Here is a 24,761-nt window from a genome sequence, read left to right as displayed (position 1 = left end):
TGGTCTGGCTCCCTGGATACCTAGAAGCATCAGAACTGAAAAAGTGTATGTGGAACTGGGTTTCATATGTGGTGTACTGAGTTCATGAATGATGCGATCTGTGATTGTGATTTGGATCTTACCTTGTGCATTTGCTGCTGTTGAACTACGAAATTCCAAATCTATCCTTTACACCAAATCATCTCTTTCGCAACCTGATTTAATTTCTTGGACTCTGAGTGTACATGAGGCTCTTGGCCACATTGCAAAAGCCCTATATACAATACTTTACAGGTCCCTCAATGAATGGAAGTTTGTCTTATGATGAAACAGAAAAGGTTTTATCATGTCACAAGACACTTGTGCCAAGCCCTACTTCAAAAGAGGTACCAGTTTGATTTGTTAAGGCAGACCAGGCCCTGTCTGTTCACCAGCTTTCACTGCAGAACACATAATCATAAAAAGGTCACATAATGTCACTGCTGTTTTCCATTTTGCTAGCTTGTTGCTGTGAATGGATCTTGGAGGTCTACTTTGAATAATTTACCAAACTGATGGACTAGGATGTGATGATACTGTACCATATTTTCATCAGAACATCTACAGATGATTTTACTTTTTTATTTCCTATGATTACAGGCTTAGACACAGTTTAATCTGAAAATTCCTGGTATGGTGTCCTACTCCATCTAGATTATGCACATTTCTTTAATTAGAAAATACTCCCCATGTGAGTTAAGAAGCTTGCCACTTCTATCCTACACGTTCTGGCATTTACCAGTAATAGTTCAGAAGATGACACTTTTCTGTTGTCTGTCAATGCTGAATTAATCTTGACTACTTGCAGATTTTCTGTAAACTGCCCCCTCAGGCACTCTCAGTCTGCCAGTAGTACACAGGACAGCCCATTAAGAGAGAGTAAAGAATTTGGAACTAATGCTTTTGTTCAGCAGTAATTCTTGAAGTGTTCCTCTACCTCCTTTTTTGTTTCCCTAAAGCATAAATGACCAGGTGTTTTTAAAGGAGCCCCTTAAGTTTGGAAGGAATTACTTCTCCATCCCAGTAGTGTTGCCTCGCTTGAAATGAGAAGACAATTTTGGGCAACATGTTGTTTGCTTGTATTGCTTCCAAATATTTCGCCTGCTCAGGTGAAATGTTAGTGGGTCTTCTGGCACCCACGCTATACTCTTGGATTTCTTCAGCACCAAGCCTGTCTGGGTTCAAGAGCATTTGGACAATGCTCTCAGGCGCATGGTGTGACTCTCGGGGCTGTCCTGAGCAGGGCCGTGAGCTGGACTCGATGATCCTTGTGCTGTAAGTACTTCAGGAATAAAAAATGGAGAGTGGAAAAGTGGAGGGCTCTGTAACCACCCTGGCAACAAGTCAAACCAGCTCAGTCCGGTTTGCACGGAATACATTGCAGAGATTACATAACCACAGCTAAACCAGCACCACACGGATTACGGTGGGGGGTCGGCCGAGGCTCAGAGGCGCAGCCATCACCAGGGGCCCGTAAAACACCCCTCCAGAACACCCCCTCAGGGGACACCAGTGACTTCATAAAAACGTGCATCACGGTGAGCCCAGCGCGCATCTATCGCTGCAATAAAGTAATGCCTGCTCCTTCGTGCTACATGGGTGTTAAGGCATTTTGCTCCCGAGTTTCGGTGACACTTGTGGGTCCGTTCCACCTCAGCATACCCTGTGATTCCGTGCCCGCAGGAGGGCCGCCTGCCGGCCAGGCGGGACCCCGGGCACGGCGGGGCCGGGCCGGGCCCACCGGCTCGGGGCGGGCGGGGCTCGCTCGCCGCGCGCCGCATCGGGGCGGCGTAGTGCGCCTGCGCGCCGGCGGGGAGGGCGCGCGGGGGAGGAGGGCGGGGCCCGGCCCTGTGTTTTGAACGGCGCGATGCGGGCGGCTCACTATTTGGCAGGAAGGTGAGGAGGCCTCTATCCTGGCATCTGAGCTCGTGTAGGGACAGGGGGATCCAAATGTGGCAGACGCGAGCAGGAGGCAGCGGCGGCGGAGGGGGACAAGCGAGGCGAGGGGAGCGGCCGCGCACGCCGCCGCTGCTGCCGCCGCCGCGGAGGAGCTGAGCGGCCCGGCCGGGCAGGGCCTGAGCGGCTGCGCCCGCACCCCCCGGCGCCCGCCCCGCCGGCAGGTGAGCGAGCGGGCCGAGGGAGGGGACGGGGGGAGCGCAGCCCGTCGCGCCGCCCTTGGCCTGGCCCGGCCCAGTACCGGGCAGAGCCGGAGGGAGTCGCTGTGGGGGTACCGGCGCTCCCGGCCCGACCGAGCCTCGCCTTTCCCGGGGTTCCCATCGTTCATTCCCCGCCCGCCCCGCCCGGAAGCCGCGGGCGACATCGGGGCTGCTGGGGCCCCGGTCTAGCGTTGCCGTCTGTGCCCACCCTTCCACCACAAGCGCCCCGGCTGCCTGGCAACCCCCCCGCCCTTCCGGGCTCCGGGGCTCTGCCGCCCTCCCCCGGCACGGCCCCGCGTCGCATTCACCCAGAGGGGAGCGCTGCCCTCCCCCTTTCCCCGCTGCGGAGCTATTGTGTGAGGGCTGGGGCTGGGGCCCGCCGAGGGCCTGCCGGCGCATAAGCTGCCCCGGGGGAGGTGGAGGCGGGAAAGCGGGACGAGGGGGGCGTGAGGGCGGCGCGGAAGCCGGAGCCGCGGGAGGCAGCGCCGACACAGGGTGTGCGCGTCCCGCTCGCTCCGCGCCGCTGCGATCCTTTGTCTGCCGTGCCGCTTTTTCCTCCTCCCTCGCTCCTTTCCTCCCTCCTCCCTTCCCTCTCCCTCCCTGCGTTCCCCTCTCTCTCCCAGGCTCCAAACACTGCTGCAGCTGCAGGTTTGTAAATACTGGACCAAGACACACACACACAACATGGCTGACGCTCGCCTTGCGCCTCCACCAGGGTCTCCGCCTTCTCCCTCAGTCTCCGCCGCTTAGCCTCTCCTCCGTGTAGGCTTTTGTTTCTTCCCCCTCCCCCCTCATCGCCCATCCAAAAAAAAAAAAAGGAAAAACAATTCACCCTCCTTATTTGCGCGCATGGCGGGATTTCAAGGGTAAGGATCCTCGTTTTGGAAGCTTTCTCCTTTCTTTTTGCTGTTCACAACAAAATGAAATTAAAATCAGAGGTGATTTGGGAACCTGGCAAGGCCTGGGGCGAGGGAGGAAGGGAGGAAGGAAGGGTTAGCTGGGTGAGACCCGCTGAGAGAGGCTTGATTGGAATGTGCGTATCTTTTTCTCGTTTTGGATGGGGGGAGGTTGATGCACCAAAGTGCTGGCAGAGGTGAAATACTGTGTTACACTTGCAGAATGATCTAGGACCGCTTCTTTCGTTTCAGGACATAGTTTGGTATAAGGGATCAATTCGGCACAGTCACATTAAAAAGACCTGAACTAGTTATGTCAGAATAGGTATTGTGTGGGTAAAACCCGTAGCGTGTAGGCTTTTTGAATTTCTTTGCGTTCCCTGTTTTTCCTTGTCAGTATCTTAAACAGCTTGCAAATCATAGGATACAAAACTGTAACAGTTGCCAGGCCTTTTGTGTTGCTACTTTTCTGTCACAGATTAACTTGCCCTTGTGATGACATACCTCAAACTGAAGCATTTCCTTTTTCGTATAAAAAAAAAGGAGCGTGCCTGCTTTTCAGGTTTTTTTGTTTGGTTTCGGATTTTTGGGCTGGTTTTTTTTGTTTGTTGGTTTGGGGTGGGGCGGTTTGTAGAAAAGGCATGGTAAACTGAACTTAAATGAGATCCGAAACTAAAACAAGACAGCATGCTGTTGACCTCTCTACTAGAGCAAGGCAAATGCTCAGTTCAGTACCCCCACCTCAGTTATTCAGAGCACCCTCTTCTGGCTTTGATAAATCTGACTGCCTTTTTCTTTTTTGTTTTTTTTGGTGACGTAAAACCAAAACAACATTTGAAGGTAATTTGAGCATATCTGAAATGATCTGCCATGAAACAATTTTGTTTCTAGATTGTAACTTCAGTGAATGCTGAAGGTGCAAAGATAGGATGCTTTATATTGCTTTCTAGACATGTTACTGTAATTCCTGGTAAATGTTTCTTTTTTCAAAGATTATATTTAAAGACATGGTCTTTATTGAATCATACACACATGAATAGCCATGCCCTAGAGTAGTAAATGTCCCGGCTATGTTATCTTTGTCTACTTTACTTTAGAAACTTCTAGTGCATAATCACTGGTATGATGTAATTATACAGCTTTTACTGAAGTGTAAGTAAATACTACATTTCAATATGGGAATTAAATATAATATATTAATACTTTTTTCTGCTACTTTTTCCATCCCCATTAACAAAGTGATTCATCAGAGATGAGGAGAAAATGCTATCTAGAGAGTTTACAACAACATAAAACTTAAGAGGTGCCTTCCAACCAAGTTACAAGATCATTTTGGAATGTGTACCTACGTCATGGCCCCTCAGCCAACTGTGCTACTTCTAGATGGAAAAGTCCGAGTAAAAGTCTGTAACCTGATACATCTGTAGATTCCTGCGGCAGTCTGTAACTTCTTTTTTTTTTTTTTTTTTTTTTTCACATTTTACAGCCTGAAGGCAGTACCAGTAAAGCCACGGGACTCCTTTACCAGTTGTAGTTAATTAGTCATTCATTATGACAGCCACCACATTTGCAATTACTGCTCTCTTTCTAAAAACGTGGAACGTACTGAAGTACTTGGCTACTTCCTCAGAATAGGCCTTTGCATCCGTAAACCCATTTGTAGGCCAAGGAGCAAAATGAGCAAAATAAAAATAGGCCATCCACAACACATCTGTTTAAATATTTGATCACTTAAAAATAGTCATGTTTAACTCCTGTGCATTGTATTTTTTTCTATAACTGAATTTTATTCTGTAAAATTTGGCAGTACTTCATTAGCTTTGTCAAGTTTATTGTCTATATCGTGTTTATTCTACTATGCTGTTGTGCTCTCTTCTGTGACACGTAGGAGATTTTTCTTTCTGTCTTGGTTGTGTTGATGGAGTCAAAAATCAATAATCGTGGGCCTTCGTATCCCATGAGGAGCACATCTGTTTGAAGAACTTCCCAAATCTTTGTGTCTTCACTAAGTGAAGACACTCCAGTGTTTCTGCCATTGTGAGTAATGCTAGGCTGTGTTTAACCAAATTAAACACTCAATACTAGTAAAATCTTATTTTCAAAAACTGTTTAGTTTTGCATGTTGGCAAATGAGACTGATCAGTTTGCTGGAAGATGTCAGAAATTAACAAATTTAACAGGGCACGCTTTTCAATGTATTTTCAATCAAATAAATCCTGACTCAGTGTAGTTCTAAATACTTATAAAATTACCAGTTAAAAGATGCAGTCCTAAAGGTAGCAAACAATTGTTGATCTTACTTTTCAGTACTTCCTGTGTATTTCTGAGTTCAAGTATTCTTCCACTGGCATCTTACCCTATATCTTTCTTTGCTATCTGTTGCCAGGCTGCACTCTGTGACATTTTCAGATCTGTAAACACCCAGCTGATGCAATAGCTGTTCTAAGGTGTGTTCTAATGTAATGCATGATTTGCTTAATATTTGACAAGTGAAAGATTTTTAGTAGAATTCTATTTACTGAAGCAAAACACTATTTTTAAATCTTTTAATTTTTTTCTAAGAATGAATCCTGTTGCTGTAAACTTATCATGCTTCCATTTTGGTTTTCCTTGTCTTTCTTTTCTTATCTCAGGTAATAGGTCAAACTTGACTTCTTGATGATATGGCATGAGAATATGTTTTTGTAGATGACTAAAACTGGTTCAACGAAGTGGTTTAAAAACCAGCTCAGGATGCTGTTATTGAAGCTGAACCAAAAGAGAGAATCACTCTTATGAAAAGTTATTTCCTGCTGTATGGTTAGATATCTTATTTCTCATTACAGGTGTGAGAGGATTTTTTGTTTTGTTGTTTTTCTCATTTTCCTTCTCTTACTACTATTCTGGGTTCAGTCATTTTATGATCAGAAGGCAAATGCTGATCTTTCTTCACGCTGGTTTTCCTAGTGAGTACTTCCTGTATATCACGATGTGCCGCCTGCTGTTCAGGTGCTATCTAGATGTCAGCATACCACATGCCTTAAAAGAATGGGGAATGTGACTTTTCTTGGCTAAATGTGTAAACTACTTCTATCCATATCTCTATGACATGAATATGTATTGAGATCCTTGAAACAGTGCAGTTAACCTGTGTATATTTATCTATGAACAGCTGATTTCTGGAGACAAAAGGGGCCTCATCACTGATCCATTTCAAACAATGGTGAAATAATTTAATTTGAACTAAATGCTTTCACCAAGTGGTCGTTGCAGTCAATTTCCTGTTTCAGTGTAAAAGGTGAGTTTCCCAATGACATACAGAATTCAGGAGTTATGTGGATTTGGTTATCGGGTTGTGGAAAATGGTTCTACAAAGCCAGGTTTTACGTTCTTTCCTGTAATGTATGTTGTGAAACTGCTGTAAATCTGTGCTATATGAGGTCTTGAATAACTGACTTGGAAACTTTACTATTGTAATGATTCCACAAAATACTGACATGTCTAGAAATGGTTGTGTTTACCTGTGGCATTAACTATTACCCAACCATATTTTAATTGTTGTAGTTACTGCAACATGGGTTGAAATACTTTCTGATTAATTTTTCTTGAGATCTGCTTGCTACCTAAGTGTTACTGGCAGCATACTGAAATCTAGTAATTTAGTATTTGTTTCCTGTGCAAAATTGTTTCCCAGTATGTGGAACCAAGGCAGCTTAAGTTCAGTGCGTTATCTTGTGGTTTTGGTTGAGATTTTTAAGTACGGAAACTTCTGGCATTCTAGATATAATGTTTTGTGAGCTGAGTAGCACAGCAAAAGGCATGTTCTAGATTAGTTCCCATTGACAATTCCACAAAGTTTTCCTGATAAACTTTTCCAAGTACCTTGTCAAACATAGCATTGGCTGAAATTCAGAATAGTGCCTAGGCTTCTTCTGGGAGGCAAAGCTTAAGTGCCTAGTGTGGACTGGGAAGTATTCCGCGTGTTCTTCTGCGTGTCTGTAACTTATATCTGGTCTTAATTGTGCACTGTAAAAATGTTTGCAGATTAGATTTTCTTTATTGAGTTTTCTAGGAAAGATATAAAGTAATAAAACTAATACTTCAAATCTATCGGTTGTGTAACTCATATAGTTATGCTTGGAAGAGAGTTGGCTGTGCCTCATTCTGGACAATTGCTGCTTGTCCTGTTTCATAACCATATATGTTTTAGACAATGATCTGAACATCACAGTGAAACCAGAACGGGGAAAACATGTTAGAGGTCAATTTACTTCCTTCTCAAAACCTTCGAGTTGCAAAGAGCTTTGTTAAATGGATGTAATGACTTTTTTCTTCACTAATCCCCTTCAGAAATTCTTTAACAGTGAAAGATGGTACACAAATTCATTAATGGTTGTTTTGCTGTCCGGAGCTACAGATGAGGTACTGTGATGATGAGATTTTGTGAGATATGATAGGCCAAAATCCTCACTGACAGGAATATATTCAAAAGTGGCTTAACAGTAGAATCTTCCTTTCATATGACTTCATAGTAATCTGTTCCTGAGTGCTTTTAGGGTTAAGAAATATGCAGATGTTTGATATACTTGGAAATCACAGATTATTGGATATTCCTATGGCTGACCTCTGGGTTGTATCTCTGTACTGCTGAAGGGAGGAGTGAATAAGCATAGAAATCTGTCTTAGTCCCTAGACTGCAGGAGTAGATCTCAGGTAAATTACATCTCTCAGTCTTCCGCACCTCCATTTTGTCAGTAAAGCCTGCTTATGTTAGGTGCTAGACAGAAGGTAAAAGTGGGCAAACAGGCTTTCCTACCTGTTCATGTTGGGGGGTAATTTCACTCCTGCCTCCAGTTCCACCTGTATGTGTCCCCATCAGTGCTTTGTGTGGAGAGACATGGGCAGATTAATGCTACTTCATGTTACATGGCTATATTAACAGTGGATGAAAAGCACACATTCAAATGCTGTAACCTCATTGGCAAACCATGGTGAAATAGGCATTACGTTACAGATAGTTTTAGGCTAGAAACTGAAGAATGTAGTTTAAATGGATTCACTTGAAGCAGGTTTTTTGTTTTCCTCTTACATGTAATTTAGTCGAAGCAGGGAAAGTGATGGTGTGAATAAATGTCTTATTTTTCAGTCATACGTAGGCCTTTAACCACATTTCTAGGAGATTTTATATTTGGGTGGGTGCAACATGAAGCAGGCATCAGCATAATAGGTAGAGGTGGGGTTGTTCTTTAGTGTACTGTGCTTATCTGTAGGACAGACATCTAGAAGACCTCACCTGCTTTTATGGGGAAGGATATCCTAACTTCTGAGAGCCTGTTTGCTGGAAGATGCCACATTTTTTCCCTTTGCAAATTTCTATTTCTCCCCTTCTCTGCTGCTCAGCTGAGTAGCCTCAACCTTGTTTCAAGCACCACATTTACTTCCAAAAGGGAGGACTGTGGGTTTTTTGGAAGGATTGTTCTTGTTATTACCAGTATGCAGGTTGATGCCGAGTCTCCGGAAATAAAGTTAGATGTTTGTTGGTGAATCTAGTTCAGGTCAGATGTAGAGCTTTCTGGAAAGAAAATTAGATAATAAAGCTAAAAAAAAATACTACCTGTTGCTTCTGAGGCTGAAAGTTCTAGCTCTGACATCCTGTCCTGATTAATTTACTTTATTGTTTCATTTCCATTTGTGCTGTATGCGAAGTGGACTAATTTCAAAGCAGCGCTTATGAATAGAGCTTAAAACCAAAGTTAAAGAAAGGAAACCATATTTACTGTGAGTCAGGCAAGGCGTGGTAGGAAACAAGTGATTCCAAGGTGGTCATCATTTTGAAAGGCACTCTTGACTTCCTTCTTGCCATCATTTTGTCACCTTTTTGCAGCTACAGTAGTAGAGCAATGCAGTGTTTTAAGTCAGCTATTTCTGAGCAAAAGTTTTCATATACTCAAACTTTAGCAGATGTTGTGTTCAAGTGCATTTTTTCACAGTAAATAACTTTTCAAAGTAACTTGAAGCAGTTAATCATTCTCATTAGGTTCACAAGTATGCAGATACCATACTAGGTTTGTATTAACATTGTAGATAATGAGAGTATATATTCTGCAGTTGATCTTGAAAAACTAAGATCACTTTATTAGTTAGTAGCCATGGCAAGAGACCTGTTTATCAGAATAGAGCCAGTCAGTGTGTACACTGGAGACCCAAGTTAACATCCGATTCATTAGACGCTGTTATGATTGTAGTTACTATGATGTTGATTATGGGAGACTCCATGTGTCTCAAATCCATTGACTTGTAGAACATATTGTCATAGTTTTGGTTGTATACAGAGCCAATATAGGGTAACTATTTTCTAACCTCGTCCCTTTTAAGTATCTTACGGCCCTGCTTCCCCCCGCCAAGTGCTGAATTACTACTTATTTGTCAATTTCCTTATTGATTACTTAGGTTGGGATTAATAACAATTCATTTTGACTTTCTGGTCAATGCTGTGAATAATACTTGGTCCTAATAAGAATTTGAATGCTTCGTTTTGCTTTTAAAACTTGTGGGTGGCTGCTGTCGCACAAGTATTAAGGATTGCTTTATTAATTACTTGGCATACTTTCACACACACAGGTTTTGGTGTCTTCTGGCCCTCTACTCCAAACTGGTGGACTGCCACAGCTCATCTTGAAGACAAATAGTGATTATGTCAAGAGTAAAGTTTTGAAACAGCTGCAGAAGTTGGACATAACTAGTAAGAATAATTGATAAAGCATGAACCATCACTTCTGAATGCAGGAAAGAAAATATCTTCTTTACTGTGGAACTTCATGAATGAAGCTGTAGAGGCATGCTGCACTAGAGAGAAAAAAGTTCAAGTGCATCATCAAAATACTTGATCTTGCAAAACCATCTGATGTCACAAATTCATAAGTTTGATTTGGGAAAATATTTTTATTATGCCTAGGTTCAGTTTAGTGTTGCAGTTGCATCTTGTCAGCATACTCAGAACATGTACCAAGGAATAATTTAGTACTTATGATGCACAGACTACTAGTGGGCTAAACCACTTGAAAGTGGTCCATCAAATGGCAGATCATCCCTCGTGTCCCTTAAAACTATAGAAAATGTATATTCCCTTAAGGTTCGAAGGTATGTGTAGCAGCACTGCTAGCCTGGATTGTTGAGAACTGGTTATTACACACTTCAAGTGATATTTAGTAAGATCAACCAGCCTCCAGAAGAAATGTAAACAAAAGAGTTTCATTTGCTGTGATCAGTCAACCCAACAGACTTAGCTAAGTGCAATGACTCAACCACTCCATTGCCTTCTGACACCAGGTAAAACAGTATGTTTGCCCTAGGCTTGCTCTCCAGAATGTTTGAGTGATCCTTTGGACTTAGGAGCAATGTTTCTTTGACTTGCACAGTAGAAATTAATAAGATACCTGGTTGTGACGTTGCCTGTGTGGGAAGCAGATCAAATAAGAAACTATTACATTTTATTCAGTTTAATTTTATTCAGTTTAATTTTAGTAAAATGCTTTACTTTTACATCTCTTTAGTGTTGATCAGCTGTAAAAAAACCAGACTGAACCTGCAAGCTTTTCTGAAATAAATTTTTTGAGAACCTAACCCAGGAAACAAAGGGATGTTATTTATGAGTGCTTAAAAAGGTAGGCCTACATTTTTCCTTTACTCTGAAACCTTGGGAGAATTTTAGAAACCAAATTGTATTTAGTGTTGAGACTAAATTCTATTTAGTATGAGTTAGAGGGTTTTTTTATTCTTTTTCTGCATTCTGGATATGGCATGCATATATCTTTTTCTGCTTCCTTTTACCTTACAAATCTCACTTTAATTTATTCGTGGCTTTGTCAATACTTTTTTTCACCTGTGCATATTGATAACTAGCCCTTCCCTTTCAGACAAAATCCTGTGCCTATTAATTGCAGTCATCAGCTGATGTCATGTTTAGTTAACATTACTTGTAATCGGCCCATATGACTTGTGGTTTGGCATTTTAAAGATTAATCCTCTTTGGATGTAAATGCCATAACCAGTTATGTATGGTGCCTTTAATAGTGGGTTATAGACTTTTTCTGGCTCTTTTTCTTTCTGTGAAGAGCTCCAGGATGATATAGAGTGGCATATAATTAAATATAATGAAGAAAGTTTTGATCAAATGTTCCCAGACTGTTTCCAATTGATTCAAAGACCCAAACAATGCAGAAGCTTTAATCTGTGAACTATTGAGCTGGGTCACCTAATGCATTCCTCTCTTGCAGTTGCAACTATCTGTTCCTCAAGGGAAGATTGATTAAAACCTCTGGACAGAGGTGTGCTAATTCCCACACAACAATACTGGATGAATGTTCCTTTAGTTTCACTAGTGAAACATCTTGCTGCCTTTTATATGGAAAACAAAGGATGAAAAATAGATTAATTATGATTAAAGTATACCTTGTGTTGAAAGTGGTGTCATCCCCTTTGTCCTTCTTTGTCCATCTTTCTAGCAGACCTCTGGTTAACTTACTTGGTAGCAGAAGGAGAGGATGAGTCAGTTCTATGCATCTGTACTTCCAGTGCCTTTGCAAAGATTGCTCAGTATATCATGGACATGCAGATGTACAGGTGCTATTCAAGTTCCTGAGTTCAGAGAACAGCAATAAGTTGCTGGTTATATTCAACACAACATTAAGTATAAATGTGATTTGTGTTTCTTTCACTCTACCCACTTCTGTTAGTTAATAAGGCTGCAAGTTGAAAGGTTGTTGTGGAGCTATGGACAATTAAATGTTCACAGGTTTTACTGAAGCATTTGATGAGTTTACAGGTGCTTCCCCTTAGGGCTGAGAGATGCCCACTCAATCACTGCTACTAAAAGCTCGTCAGGGGAAAATGGAGAAAGTCTTGCTATTGAAGATCATTGAGTTAATATTTGTGTTGATAATGCATGTATTGAAGTATACTTGTAAAATGTGGTGAGTTTATGCATGTTTGTCTGTACAGGATTGTCTGTCTGGAAATTTGTTGTTACTTCATCAGTTCATTGTGTTTTTTAAAAAAATCACTGTACTTTGGCTTCACAAGGGTCTGTAACTTGAGACAAACTCTCTAATCTCTTAGAACAGAAGATTTTTTCTAAAGTGCAATGAAGGACTGTGTGGGAATTGTATCAGAAAAGGCATTGTTTTCATCAGTCAGCTAACCTTCAAGTGAAAATGCATAATTCCACTTACTTATGGAAGCTGTAATTAATAAACTTTAGGTATGCACTGAGGGGTAGTTTTTGTTAGGAATATTAGAGTTTTGATCTTTAGAAGATGCTTGTGTAGGTATCACTTACTACACTATCTCCTGGGGAGCTCTGATAAACCAGTAAAGAATTTTTTTCTAATACCTAATCTAAACCTACCCTCTTTCACTTTGAAGCCATTCCCTGATGTCCTGTCACTACATGCCTTGGTAAAAAGTCCTTCTGCAGTCTTATTGCAGGTCCCCTTCAGGTACTGTAAGGCTGATCTAAGGTTGTCCCAAAGCCTTTGCTTTTCCAGGCTGAACAACCCCATTTTTTCTCAACTTGGCCTTGTAGGAATGGTGCTCCAGCGCAGTGATCCCTTCTCCGGACTTGTTCCAGCAGGTCGGTGTCTGGGGGCCTGACGCCTTTATGCAGGTCTCCAGGTTGAATCTCATGAGAGTAGACTAGAGAGGTAGTGTCATGTCCCTTGACCTGCTGGACACACTGCTTTTGATGCAACCCAGGATGCAGATGGCATTTCAGGCTGCAGGTGAATGTTACTGATGCATGTTGAACTACTTTTCATCCACCAGCACCCCCAAGTCCTTCTCTCCAAGGCTGCTCTTCAGTACATTCTCTGCCCAGCCTGTATTTGTCCTTGGGATTGCCCTAATCCACGTACAGGACCTTGCTCTTGGCTCTCTTGACCTTCATGAGTTTCACACAGTCCTATCTCTCAAACCGGTCCAGGTTCATGTAGCATTCCATCCCTCCAGCATATTGACTGTACCATACAGCTCGGTGTCATCAGCAAACATGCTGAGGGTACACTCCATAGCACTATCTGTGGCCCTGACAAAGATGGTGGACAGTGCCAGTTCCTGTACCAACACCTGAGAACACCACTCATCACTGTTCTCCATTTGATGTTCCTCCACTGTTACCCAGAAAAGTCAGAATAATGTTCTCCTTAAGCCATATGGAGTGAACTGTATGGTGTAATAAATTTATCTTGCTCTGAGGGCCAGGAATTTCTTACTGTTGCAGGTAATTGAACTCCCTCTATATGAGCAGAATTAAGTGTTACAGCTTGTATCATGGTTTAATCCCAGCCAGCAAGCCAGTCCCACATAGCCACTTGGTCACTCCCCCAATTAATAGGGTCAGGGAGAGAATTAGAAAAGTAAGAGAAAACTTGTGGGCTGAGATAAAGACAGTTCATTAGGGAAAGCAAAAGACTTGCAAAGCAGCAAAGCAAAGAATTCACTGCTTCCCAAGGGCAGTGAGGTATTCAGCCATTCCCAGGAGAGCAGGCCTCCATCATGCATAATAGTGACTTGGGAAGATGAACACCATTATTCTAAAAGTTCCCCCCCCCCACCTCCTTCTTTCCCCTGGCTTTATATACTGACAATCATGTCATACGGTCTGGAGTATCCCTTTGGTCAATTGAGGTCACCTGTCCTGGCTGTGTCCTCCCAGCTTCCCATATACCCTCAACCCTCTTGCTGGTGTGGCAGTACAAAAAACAGAAAAGGCCTTGACTCTGTGTAAGTCCTGCTCAGCAATAACAAAAACGTCCCTGTGTTCAACCCTGTGTTCTGCACAAATGCAAAACACAGCCCCATACTAAACACTGTAAAGAATGTTAGCTCTATCCTAGCCAAAACCAGCTTGTAATAGAGGATATAAACCACTGTGTCCCCGACAGGTTGGTGAATTAATAGCCAGTGTCCAGGGAAATAAAGGGAAGAGAAATCAAAAAGGTTACTTTTCAAATGAATCTTACTCTTACAGCAGAGATATTCTCTCAGTCCCCATGTCTAACAGTCATAGAATCAGAGAACCAGCTGAGTTGGAAGAGACCTCCGAGATCACCAAGTCCAACCCTTGATTCAACACCACTGTGATTACTAGGTCATGGTATGAAGTGCCACATCCAGTCTCATCTTAAAAACCTCCAGGGATGGTGAGTCTACCACCTCTCTGGGCAGACCATTCCAATGCCTGACCACTCTGTCTGTAAAGAATTTCTTTCTGATATCCAATCTAAAACTCCCTTCATAGAGCTTAAGCCTGTGTCCTCTTGTCCTACTGTTGGTTGTCTGAGAGAAGAGACCAACCCCCACCTGGCTACAACATCCTTTCAGGTAGTTGTAGAGTGATAAGGTCTTCCCTGAGCCTCCTCCAGGCTAAGCAGCCCCAGGTCCCTCAGCCTTTCCTCACATGACTTGTGCTCAGGTCCCTTCACCAGCCTTGTTGCCCTTCTCTAGACGCGCTCCAGCACCTCAATCTCTTTCCTGAACTGAGGGGCCCAGAACTGAACACAATATTCAAGGTGTGGCCTCACCCATGCAGAGTACAGGGAAAGGATCACTTCCCTGGTCCTGCTGGCCACACTATTCTTGATACAGGACAGGATCCCATTGGCCTTCTTGGCCACCTGGACACACTGTTGGCTCATCTTGAGCTTCCTGTCAATTAGTACTCCAAGGTCCCTTTCTGCCTGGCTGCTCTCCAGCCACTCTGTGCCCAGCCTGTAGCGCTGCAGGGGGTTGTTGTGGCCAAAGTGCAGGAGCCGGCCCTTGGCCTTGTTAATCCTCATCCCATTGGAATCAGCCCATCTTTCAAGTCTATCAGGATCCCTTTGCAGAGCCCTCCTGCCTTCCAGCAGGTTGACACTCCCTCCCAACTTGGTGTCATCAGAAGATTTGCTAGTGATGGACCCAATCCCCTCATCTAAATCAGCAATGAAGATGTTAAACAGGGCTGCACCCAACACAGACTTCTGGTGAACACCACTAGTGACCGGCTGCCAGTTGGACACAGCCCCATTTACCAGCACTCTCTGGGCTCAGGCCTCCAGCCAGCTCCTAACCAGGCAGAGAGTACCCCTGTCCAAGCCACGGGCTGCCAGCTTTTCCAGCAGTATGCTGAGGGAGACAGTGTCAAAGGCTTTGCTGAAGTCCAGATAGACCACATCCTCATCCTCCAGGTGGGTCACCTGATTGTAAAAAGAGATCAAGTTGGTCAGTCAGGACCTGCCCCTCCTAAACCCATGCTGGCTGGGTCTAATCCCTTGTCCACCCTGAAGGTGCTGTGTGATTGCACTCAGGATGAACTGCTCCATAACCCTGCCAGGCATGAAGGTCAGGCTGACAGGCCTGTAATTGCCAGGGTCAGCCTTGCATCCCTTTTTGTGGATTGGGGTGACATTCGCCAACTTCCAATCATCTGGGACCTCCCCAGAGAGCCAGGACTGTTGGAAGATGATGGAGAGCGGTTTGGCAAGCTCTTCTGCCAGCTCCCTCATCACCCTGGGATGGATCCTGTCTGGTCCCATAGACTTGTTAGGATCCAGCTGGCTCAGTAAGTCACTAACTATTTCCTCCTGGAAGGAAAGTTATAGCCAGGTGGGGGTTGGTCTCTTCTCCCAGGCACTCAGCAATAGGACAAGGGGGCACGATGGGCTTAAGCTCTGCCAGGGGAAATTTAAGTTGGAGATCAGAAAAAAATTCTTTACAGAGAGAGTAATCAGGCATTGGAATGGGCTGCCCAGAGAGGGGGTGGATTCACCATCCCTAGAGATTTTTAAACGCAGATTGGACGTGGTGCTGAGTGCCATGATCTGGTAAATGGACTAGAGGTGGACCAAGGGTTGGACTTGATGATCTCGGAGGTCTTTTCCAATCCAATCGATTCTATGATTCTACAGGAGGGGTATTCTGCTCCCTCTCCCTGTCTACCAGCTCCAGAGGCCAGTTGTCTTGAGGGCCACCTCTCTTACTGGTAAAAACTGAGACAAAGTAGGTGTTAAGTACCTCGGCCTTCTCCTCATCTTTGTTAAGATATTTCCCTCCAAGTCCAACAGAGAATGGAGGTTTTCCTTGCCCCTCCTTTTGTTATTAATGTTTTATAGAAGGACTTTTTGTTATCCCTAACAGAATTAGCCAAATTAACTTGAAATTGCACTTTTGTCTAATTTTCTTCCTACATGACCTAACTAAATCCCTAAACTCTTCCTCAGTAACCAGCCCTTTCTTCAACAGTCTGTAAGCTCTCCTTTTTTCCCTGATTTCCTTCAGAATTTCCCTGTTAGCCATGCTGGTTGTCTTCCCTGCCAGCTTGCCTATTGGCACACTGGAACAGCCTGTTCCTGTGCACTCAAGACTTCCTTCTTGAAGCACATTCATCCCTCCTGTTTTTGAACATTCTTTTCTAGGGTATGCTCTAAACCAGTCTTCTGAATAGGCCAGAATCTGCCCTCTGCTAGTCCAGTGTGGAAGTTTTATTGATGGCCCTCCTTGCATCCCTGAATATTGAAAACTCTATTATTTCATGGTCACTGTGCCCCAGACAGGAATCTCCTAGACTGCCTCTTCTCTGCTGTGTTGAGCTCCCAGAGGATATCTGGCAGGTTAAAGTCACCCACAAGAACAAGGGCTGTCGGTCTTGAGACATCTGCCAGCTGCTTGTAGAGTAATTCATCCCCTTCATCTTCCTGGTTGGATGGTCTGTAACAGACTCCCACCAGGATGTCAACCTTGTTGGCCTTCCCCCTGATCCTGGTCCACAGGCACTGAACCTTATTGTTACTGACCTTGAGTTCTACAGAGTTGAGACTCTAACATATAAAGCCATCCCTCCACTTCTCCTACCCTGCCTGTCCTTTCTGAAGAGCTTGTAGCCACTCAGCAGCACTCCAGTCATGTGAGTCATCCCACCCCGTTTCTGTGACAGCAACTATGTCATAGTTTTCCTGCTGCACTGTGGCTTCCAGCTCTTGTTTGTTTCCCACACTGTGTGCATTGGTGTACATGCACTTCAGCTGGGCCATTGATTTCACTCTCAACTCAGGCTCTACGCCCTTAGGCCTATCTCTGGAGAGCCCAGTTGCCGTCCCTTCCCCCTTCAAACTCAGTTTAAAGCCCTCCTAACCAACCCTGCCAACTTATGGGCTACAGTTCTTTTGCCCTCCCTAGATAAATGAAGCCCATCTGGTTTGAGGAGACTGGGCAACATGGAGTTTGCCCCATGATCAAAAAAACCAAAATTTTGATGGTAGCACCGGTCCCTAAGCCACCTATTGGTAAGCTGGGCTTTCCTAAACCTCTCCTCTTTCATCTCCTAATTCATCCCAGCTAGCACAGGAACTGAGGCAATTACTACCTGTGCTCCTGTCCCATGAAGTGATCGGGTCAGGGCCTTAAAATCTTTTTTTAATTACCCTGGTACTTCTTTCATTGATGTCATCACTTCTAGCCTGGACGACCAATAGTGGATAATAATCTGAGGGTTGAATTAGGAAGTCTCTTAGTAATATCCGTCATTCTGGCCCCAGGAAGGCAGCAAACCTCCCTGTGGGTTGGGTCTGACCGACATCTAGGGCCTTCAGTTCCCATCAAAAGGGAGTCACCGACTACAACAACCCTTCTCTTTTTCCTTATGTCTGTAGTTGTAATCTGTCTGGCAGACTGGGGGTAACCAGAAGACCCTGTAGACAGATCTTCCTCCTGACTGTCCTCCCTCTGACTTTCTGGGTCCAGGGGCTTATATCTGTTTTTTTAAGGGCACCCCGGTAGGTGAAAAGGAGTCGAGAGGGTTTTTTTTGCCTCTGTGACCAGGCACCTCTTTCCATGCCTCCCTATCCATTTGGTCTGTTCTATATGCCGATGTCAGAAGGGGCTGGGCTTCACCACCTCCTGCTGGGCTTCCTTAGGGGTCAAAAGCGTGTGACTCCAGTCAATTTCTCTTTCACTATCCTTATTGCTTCTGAGACTTTCCATCTCTTCCTTTAGTTCTGCCACCAGGCACAGCAAATCGTTCACTTGCTCGCATCGTATGCAGGTGCTTCTCACACTGTCCTCAGGTAGCAGTTCAGGCTTAAACAGGCCTGTGCAGCCAAAGGCCTGAGCTGAGCGGCTGCACCCTTTGTAAAGTATTGACACACTTCTAGTGGTAACAGCAGCAACGGATTTCATTTTTTTGGAAACCATGACTGCTTTGAGTTGTAGGGAAAAACAAACAAACAAACAAAAACAAACCGCCCTCACTTAGAGGAATTGGGAGGTGGCTGTGTCCTGTCTGCTCGCCCTGCCTGTGTGAACTGCCGAGCTCCACAGAGACTATTTTAAAGCCTTCTCTAGCACCTGCTAATGAGCCTGTCCCACCCCTCATTCACCTGAATTGGTTCCAGAGGAGCAGCCAAGCCTAGACAGGAATCAGAAATACATCAATACAGAAAGTCATCCCTATGTAATCATTTTTACCGAACCAAGATCTTGATAAATCACACTCTTGTTTTTTCCTGTTCTATGCTGTGTTGATAGAAAACCTCAGCAGCAGAACCTGATTCCAAACAGTGTTATGTTGAAGGTGATGTCATGAGTAGCTTTGAAATGTGTGACTGCATAAGCTGAGTGTTAAAGCAGGTGATCTGGACAAACTTTTGGCCTTTGTGTTTAAACATAGAAAAGTAAGCTTTTGTTTTGGAGGACTAGCAAGGCCCTGCCTTATATATGACTGTTTTATAAAGAGCTGCAAGTAGCATATTAAAGGATGAATTAAAATAACTGTTAATTACAAAAAAATCCCAAATAATGCATTGTAGTGCTAGTAGAACTTGCCATGGCAATCTAATGTGGTTTAAGAAGACCAAGTGCAGGGTGCTACACCATGGTTGGGGCAACCCCTGGTATCAGTACAAGCTGGGGGATGAACCAATCAAGAGCAGCCCTGCTGAGAAGGACTTGGAGGTGTTGGTGAGTGACAGCACAGACATGACTCAGCAATGTGCACTTGTATCATGGGCTGCATCAAAAGCAGCATGGCCAGCAGGGCAAGGGAGTGGATTCTGACCATGTACTCTGGTGAGAGCCACCAGGAACACTGCATCCAGCTCTGGGGCCCTCAGCACAGGACCTGTTGGGGTGAGTCCAGAGGAGTGCCACCAAGCTGCTAATAAGAGGGATGGAGTACATTTCCTTTGCAGAAAGGGTGAGAGAGTTGGGATTGTTCAACCTGGGGAAGGGAAGGCTTCAGGTGACCAAATTGCAGTGTTCCAGTGCCTGTAGAGAGCCTATAAGAAAGATGGAGAGAGACTTTTAAAAAAAAAAAACATATAGTGGCAGGACAAGGGGAATTGACTCAAACTAAAAGAGAGTATGTGTTTAGATTAAATATTAAGAGGAAACTCTGCTGTGTGGGTGGCGAGGCACTGGATCAGGTTGCGCGAAGAAGCTGTGGATGCCCTGTTTCTGGGAGCCAGGTTGGGTGGGGCAACCTGGTCTAGTGCAAGGTGTCTGTGCCCACAGCAAGGGCGTTGGAACTAGTTCATCTTAAAGATTTCATTCAACTCAAACCAGTCTATGATTCTGTGAACTAGCTACTAGGAGGAATACTTGTGCTTCTACAGGTCTTGAAGAACGAGCTGTATTTGTAGATGCTCAAAGTGGATTTTGCAGTATTTACATCCTGATAGAAAACAGCATGAGAGGCAGATGCTGAGTTTCTGGAAACTTGGGTTGAGTGTGCAGCACACTGTTCACAACTGGAATGTTTGGCCTCTAAAATGACATTGAAAATGCCTAAAGCATTTCTACTACCAGTAGGTTTTGTTATGACAGGTTGCATGCCACATAGAGCAGAAGAAGTCATGCTTTATTTGTGATAAAAGATACTACTGAAAATAAGAAAGCTAAGAATGACTACTGTTTCTGCTTTGAAAACTTCTTTAGCTGCAGTAAATGTTGAAGAAACTCCTGTGTAATTGGTAGTCATATAGTTATGTATCTGTACTGTTTCAATGAAGGTGTGAGTAGTAAGCACCTCAGAAACAAGAATTTTATGTGATTGCCTCCTGTAAAAGAGAAACTCTCCCCTACGCAGATAGGAAAGGAATGGATTACCTTTACGCCTAAAATTCAGCTGTAGGTAGGTAGTTTTTTTCTTTTTTTAGAGCTGTCCCCATCTTTTAAATCTGTAAGGTGAAGAGATCACTTGAATTAACCAATATATTTCTTTCTCTTTCTGTGCACAGTTGTGTATGCATGGATACATGTGCTTGAAGTGCATTCTGACCAGGATTTGTTTTTTCCTGATTTGTTATTCCTCACTGATGATGAATGGTTGTGCTGGTTTGAAGGTGAACCAGCAGGGGAAATGAACTCACCACGAGAAAGATTATAAGTCAGAGCTAAAATTTAATAATAATATTACAATAACAACACTGACACACAAGGGAAATTGCTTTCAACTCACAATACCCCAGCAGTATAACCCAGTGTCCTGGGGCACAAACCCAAGGGGGTTTGTTTGCCCTTGTGCTGAGACCCCTGTGGTTCCCCCAAGTCCAGAGCAAAAGGAAAAGAAAAACCTGTTGGTGCAGGCGAGGGCTGTGATCTGGGCGAGAGCGGTGATCTCCTCCTGTCGAGGTCCTGCTGCTGCTCTGGATCCGACGAGAAGTTCCCGAGGTCTTCTTATACACCACTTATGTACCCTCAGGGAGCACTCAGTCCCTCCCCCTGGGCGGGGACTCACACAATGGGTGATTAACTCTGGGAGCCAGGGGGTGTTGAACTGTTGATGGCCCATTAGCAGCTCCGCCCCCCTCAGGCTGGGTGTGAAGGTGATAATGGCTCCCTGGGCAGCTGCTGCTAATGGCCCATTGACCTTGGGGAATGAATAGAGGGGGTAGAATACACAGCTTTGATCACCCCCACACAGGGTTAGCTGGTCCCTCCTGCTGAACTAGGACATTATCCACCCCTTATTCTACTCCATCTAGTCATTTCCAAATTAATCCCCTTTTTACCTATACATATATATATATACATATATACAATGAAACATTACAAACTCTTCTCGCTCAAAATTAGGTCCCCTTGTGGTACACAACGTGTTTCTCCATCTTTTTGCGTTACCCACCAAGTGCAACCAGGTCCTTGAGCAAAGACAATCCCTCGGATGGGTTTGCCTTTGTTTGAGGTGGGACTAACCCAAACAGTCTTTCCTAACATACCTCTCATATGGACCACAGGGACTTTATCTCCATCTACAGTATTCAGGAGTTCTGACTGGGCAGGGCCAGCTCGATTGATGGAGCCCCGGGTGTTGACCAACCAGGTGGCCTTTGCCAAATGCAGCTCCCAGTGTTTGAAAGTTCCCCCACCCAACGCCTTCAAGGATGTTTTCAGCAGTCCATTACATCGCTCAACTTTCCCGGCAGCTGGAGCATGGTAGGGGATATGATACACCCACTCAATGCCGTGCTCTCTGGCCCAGGTGTCTATGAGGCTGTTCTTGAAGTGGGTGCCGTTGTCAGACTCTATTCTCTCTGGGGTGCCGTGTCTCCACAGGACTTGTTTTTCAAGGCCCAGGATGGTATTCCGGGCAGTGGCGTGAGATACGGGACATGTCTCCAGCCATCCAGTGGTTGCCTCTACCATGGTCAGCACGTAGCGCTTGCCTTGGCGTGTTTGGGGAAGTGTGATGTAGTCAACTTGCCAGGCTTCCCCATACCTGTATTTCGACCACCGTCCACCATACCATAGAGGCTTCACCCGCTTGGCCTGCTTGATGGCAGCACATGTGTCACAGTCATGGATAACCTGTGAGACACTGTCCATGGTTAGATCCACCCCTCGGTCACGAGCCCATCTGTATGTCGCATCTCTGCCTTGATGACCAGAGGCATCATGGGCCCATCGGGCTAGAAACAATTCACCTTTATGCTGCCAATCCAGATCTACCTGAGAGACTTCAATCCTGGCAGCTCGATCCACCTGCTCATTGTTACGATGCTCCTCATTAGCCCGGCTCTTGGGTACATGAGCATCTACGTGACGGACCTTCACACTCAGCTTCTCTACCCGGGCAGCGATGTCCTGCCACATCTCCGCCGCCCAGATGGGTTTCCCTTTGCGCTGCCAGCCAGCCTTTCTCCAGCGCTCCAGCCATCCCCACAGAGCATTGGCCACCATCCACGAGTCAGTGTAAAGGTAGAGTCTTGGCCACTTCTCTCGTTCAGCGATATCCAAAGCCAGCTGAACAGCTTTCAGCTCTGCGACCTGACTTGATCCACCTTGTCCTTCAGTCGCTTCTGCAACTCGACGTGTAGGACTCCATACAGCTGCTTTCCATTTCCGGCTTGTCCCTACAATGCGGCAGGAGCCATCTGTGAAGAGAGCATATCGCTTCTCCTCTTCTGGTAGCTGGTTATATGGTGGGGCCTCCTCAGCTCGTGTCACCTGCTCCTCTTCTTCTTCAGAGGACAATCCGAAACTCTCACCTTCCGGCCAGTTGGTGATGATTTCCAAAATCCCAGGGCGATTAGGATTCCCTATCCGGGTTCGCTGCGTGATCAGAGCGATCCACTTACTCCATGTGGCATCAGTGGCATGATGGGTAGAAGGAGCTTTTCCTTTGAACATCCATCCCAACACTGGTAGTCGGGGTGCCAGGATGAGCTGTGCCTCAGTGCCAATCACTTCTGAGGCGGCTCGAACTCCTTCATAAGCTGCCAGGATCTCTTTCTCAGTTGGGGTGTAGCTGGCCTCAGATCCTTTGTATCCCCGGCTCCAGAATCCCAGCGGTCGTCCTCGAGTCTCCCCAGGTACTTTCTGCCACAGGCTCCAGGATGGGCCATTCTCCCCGGCTGCAGTGTAGAGCACATTCTTCACATCCTGTCCTGTCCTGACTGGCCCAAGGGCTACTGCATGGGTAATCTCCTGTTTAATCTGCTCAAAGGCTTGTTGTTGTTCAGGGCCCCACTGGAAATCATTTTTCTTCCGTGTCACAAGGTAGAGAGGGCTTACAATCTGACTGTACTCAGGGATATGCATCCTCCAAAAGCCCACGGCACCTAGGAAAGCCTGAGTTTCCTTCTTGCTGGTCGGTGGGGACATAGCTGCTATTTTGTTGATCACCTCTGTTGGAATCTGGCGACGCCCGTCTTGCCACTTCACTCCTAGGAACTGAATTTCCTGAGCAGGTCCCTTGACCTTACTTAGTTTAATGGCAAAACCAGCTCTTAGGAGAATCTGGATTATCTTCTTTCCTTTCTCAAAAGCCTCCCCTGCTGTGTTCCCCCACACAATGATGTCATCGATGTACTGTAGATGTTCTGGAGCCTCACCCTTTTCCAGTGCAGTCTGGATCAGTCCATGGCAAATGGTGGGACTGTGTTTCCACCCCTGGGGCAGTCGATTCCAGGTGTACTGCACCCCCTTCCAGGTGAAAGCGAACTGCGGCCTGCACTCTGCTGCCAACGGAATGGAGAAAAAGGCATTGGCAATGTCGATGGTGGCATACCACTTGGCTGCCTTGGACTCCAGCTCATACTGAAGCTCCAGCATGTCCGGCACAGCGGCACTCAGGGGGGGTGTGACCTCATTGAGACCACAGTAATCCACTGTCAGCCTCCACTCTCCACTGGACTTTCGTACTGGCCATATGGGGCTATTAAAGGGTGAGTGAGTCTTGCTGACCACCCCTTGGCTCTCCAGCTCACGAATCATCTTGTGTATGGGGGTCACAGAGTCTCGGTCAGTGCGGTATTGCCGACGGTGCACTGTGGCTGTGGCCAGAGGTACCAATTGTTCTTCAACTTTCAGCAGTCCCACAGCAGAAGGGTCCTCTGAGAGGCCAGGCAAGGTGCTCAGCTGTCTGATTTCCTCTGTCTCCACAGCAGCTATGCCAAAGGCCCAACGCAGTCCCTTTGGGTCTTTGAAATATCCATTCCTCAGGTAGTCTATGCCAAGGATACATGGGGCTTCTGGACCAGTCACAATGGGGTGTCTATGCCATTCCTTGCCAGTCAAGCTGACTTCAGCTTCCAGTACAGTCAGCTGTTGGGATCCCCCTGTCACCCCAGAAATAGAGATGGATTCTGCCCCGACGTATCCTGATGGCATCAACGTGCATTGTGCGCCAGTGTCCACTAAAGCTTTGTATTTCTGTGGGTCTGATGAGCCAGGCCACCGAATCCACACAGTCCAATAAACCCGATTGTCCCTCTCCTCTACCTGGCTAGAGGCAGGGCCCCCCTAGTTCTGGTCATGGTATTCACTGCGCTCTCCCTGTGAATATGACCGGGAGGTTCCTTCAAGAGGATCGGGCATAACATCATCATTCCTATACTGTCTGGAGCCTTGCCCACGAGAGACCGGAGCAGCCTTCAAGCTTGAAGAATTCCCTGTGTTAGTTGTGCCTCTTTGCAATTCACGTACCCGAGCTGCTAAGGAAGAGGTGGGTTTCCCATCCCACTTCCTCATATCTTCTCCATGCTCATGGAGGTAAAACCACAGATTGCCGCGTGGAGTGTACCCTTTCTCCTTAGCTGGAAGACGCCTGCTTCTGATGGCAGAGACTCTCGTTTGTTCTGGAGAGATATGGAAGAGTCCTTCCTTAATCTTCTCTTCCAGTTCAGCCAGTTTTGTTTCCACAGCTGAGACATGGGCTCGTAATGGAGCAGTGACAGTGTCT

General features: G+C 45.4%; 1 protein-coding gene across 11 annotated transcripts in view; it reads left to right on the top strand.

Annotated features, from left to right (window-relative positions):
• Nucleotides 1-1,831: 1,831 nt before the first annotated feature.
• Nucleotides 1,832-24,761, top strand: part of SPIN1 (spindlin 1) — a 69,690-nt gene continuing 46,760 nt past the window's right edge. Inside the window, exons 1-4 of one of the 11 annotated variants that reach the window (XM_071580044.1) lie at nucleotides 2,836-3,040; nucleotides 6,222-6,347; nucleotides 9,671-9,791; nucleotides 10,603-10,713. The gene's annotated coding sequence lies outside the window, so the exon portion shown is untranslated. The other 10 variants (XM_071580042.1, XM_071580041.1, XM_071580045.1 and 7 more) reach the window with 10 other exon arrangements.

This window comes from Pithys albifrons, chromosome Z (assembly GCF_047495875.1).
Source record: "Pithys albifrons albifrons isolate INPA30051 chromosome Z, PitAlb_v1, whole genome shotgun sequence".
Classification (NCBI taxonomy): Eukaryota; Metazoa; Chordata; class Aves; order Passeriformes; family Thamnophilidae; genus Pithys; species Pithys albifrons.
Note: the sequence above shows the minus strand (reverse complement) of the source record. Positions and strands in the feature narration are given on the sequence as shown.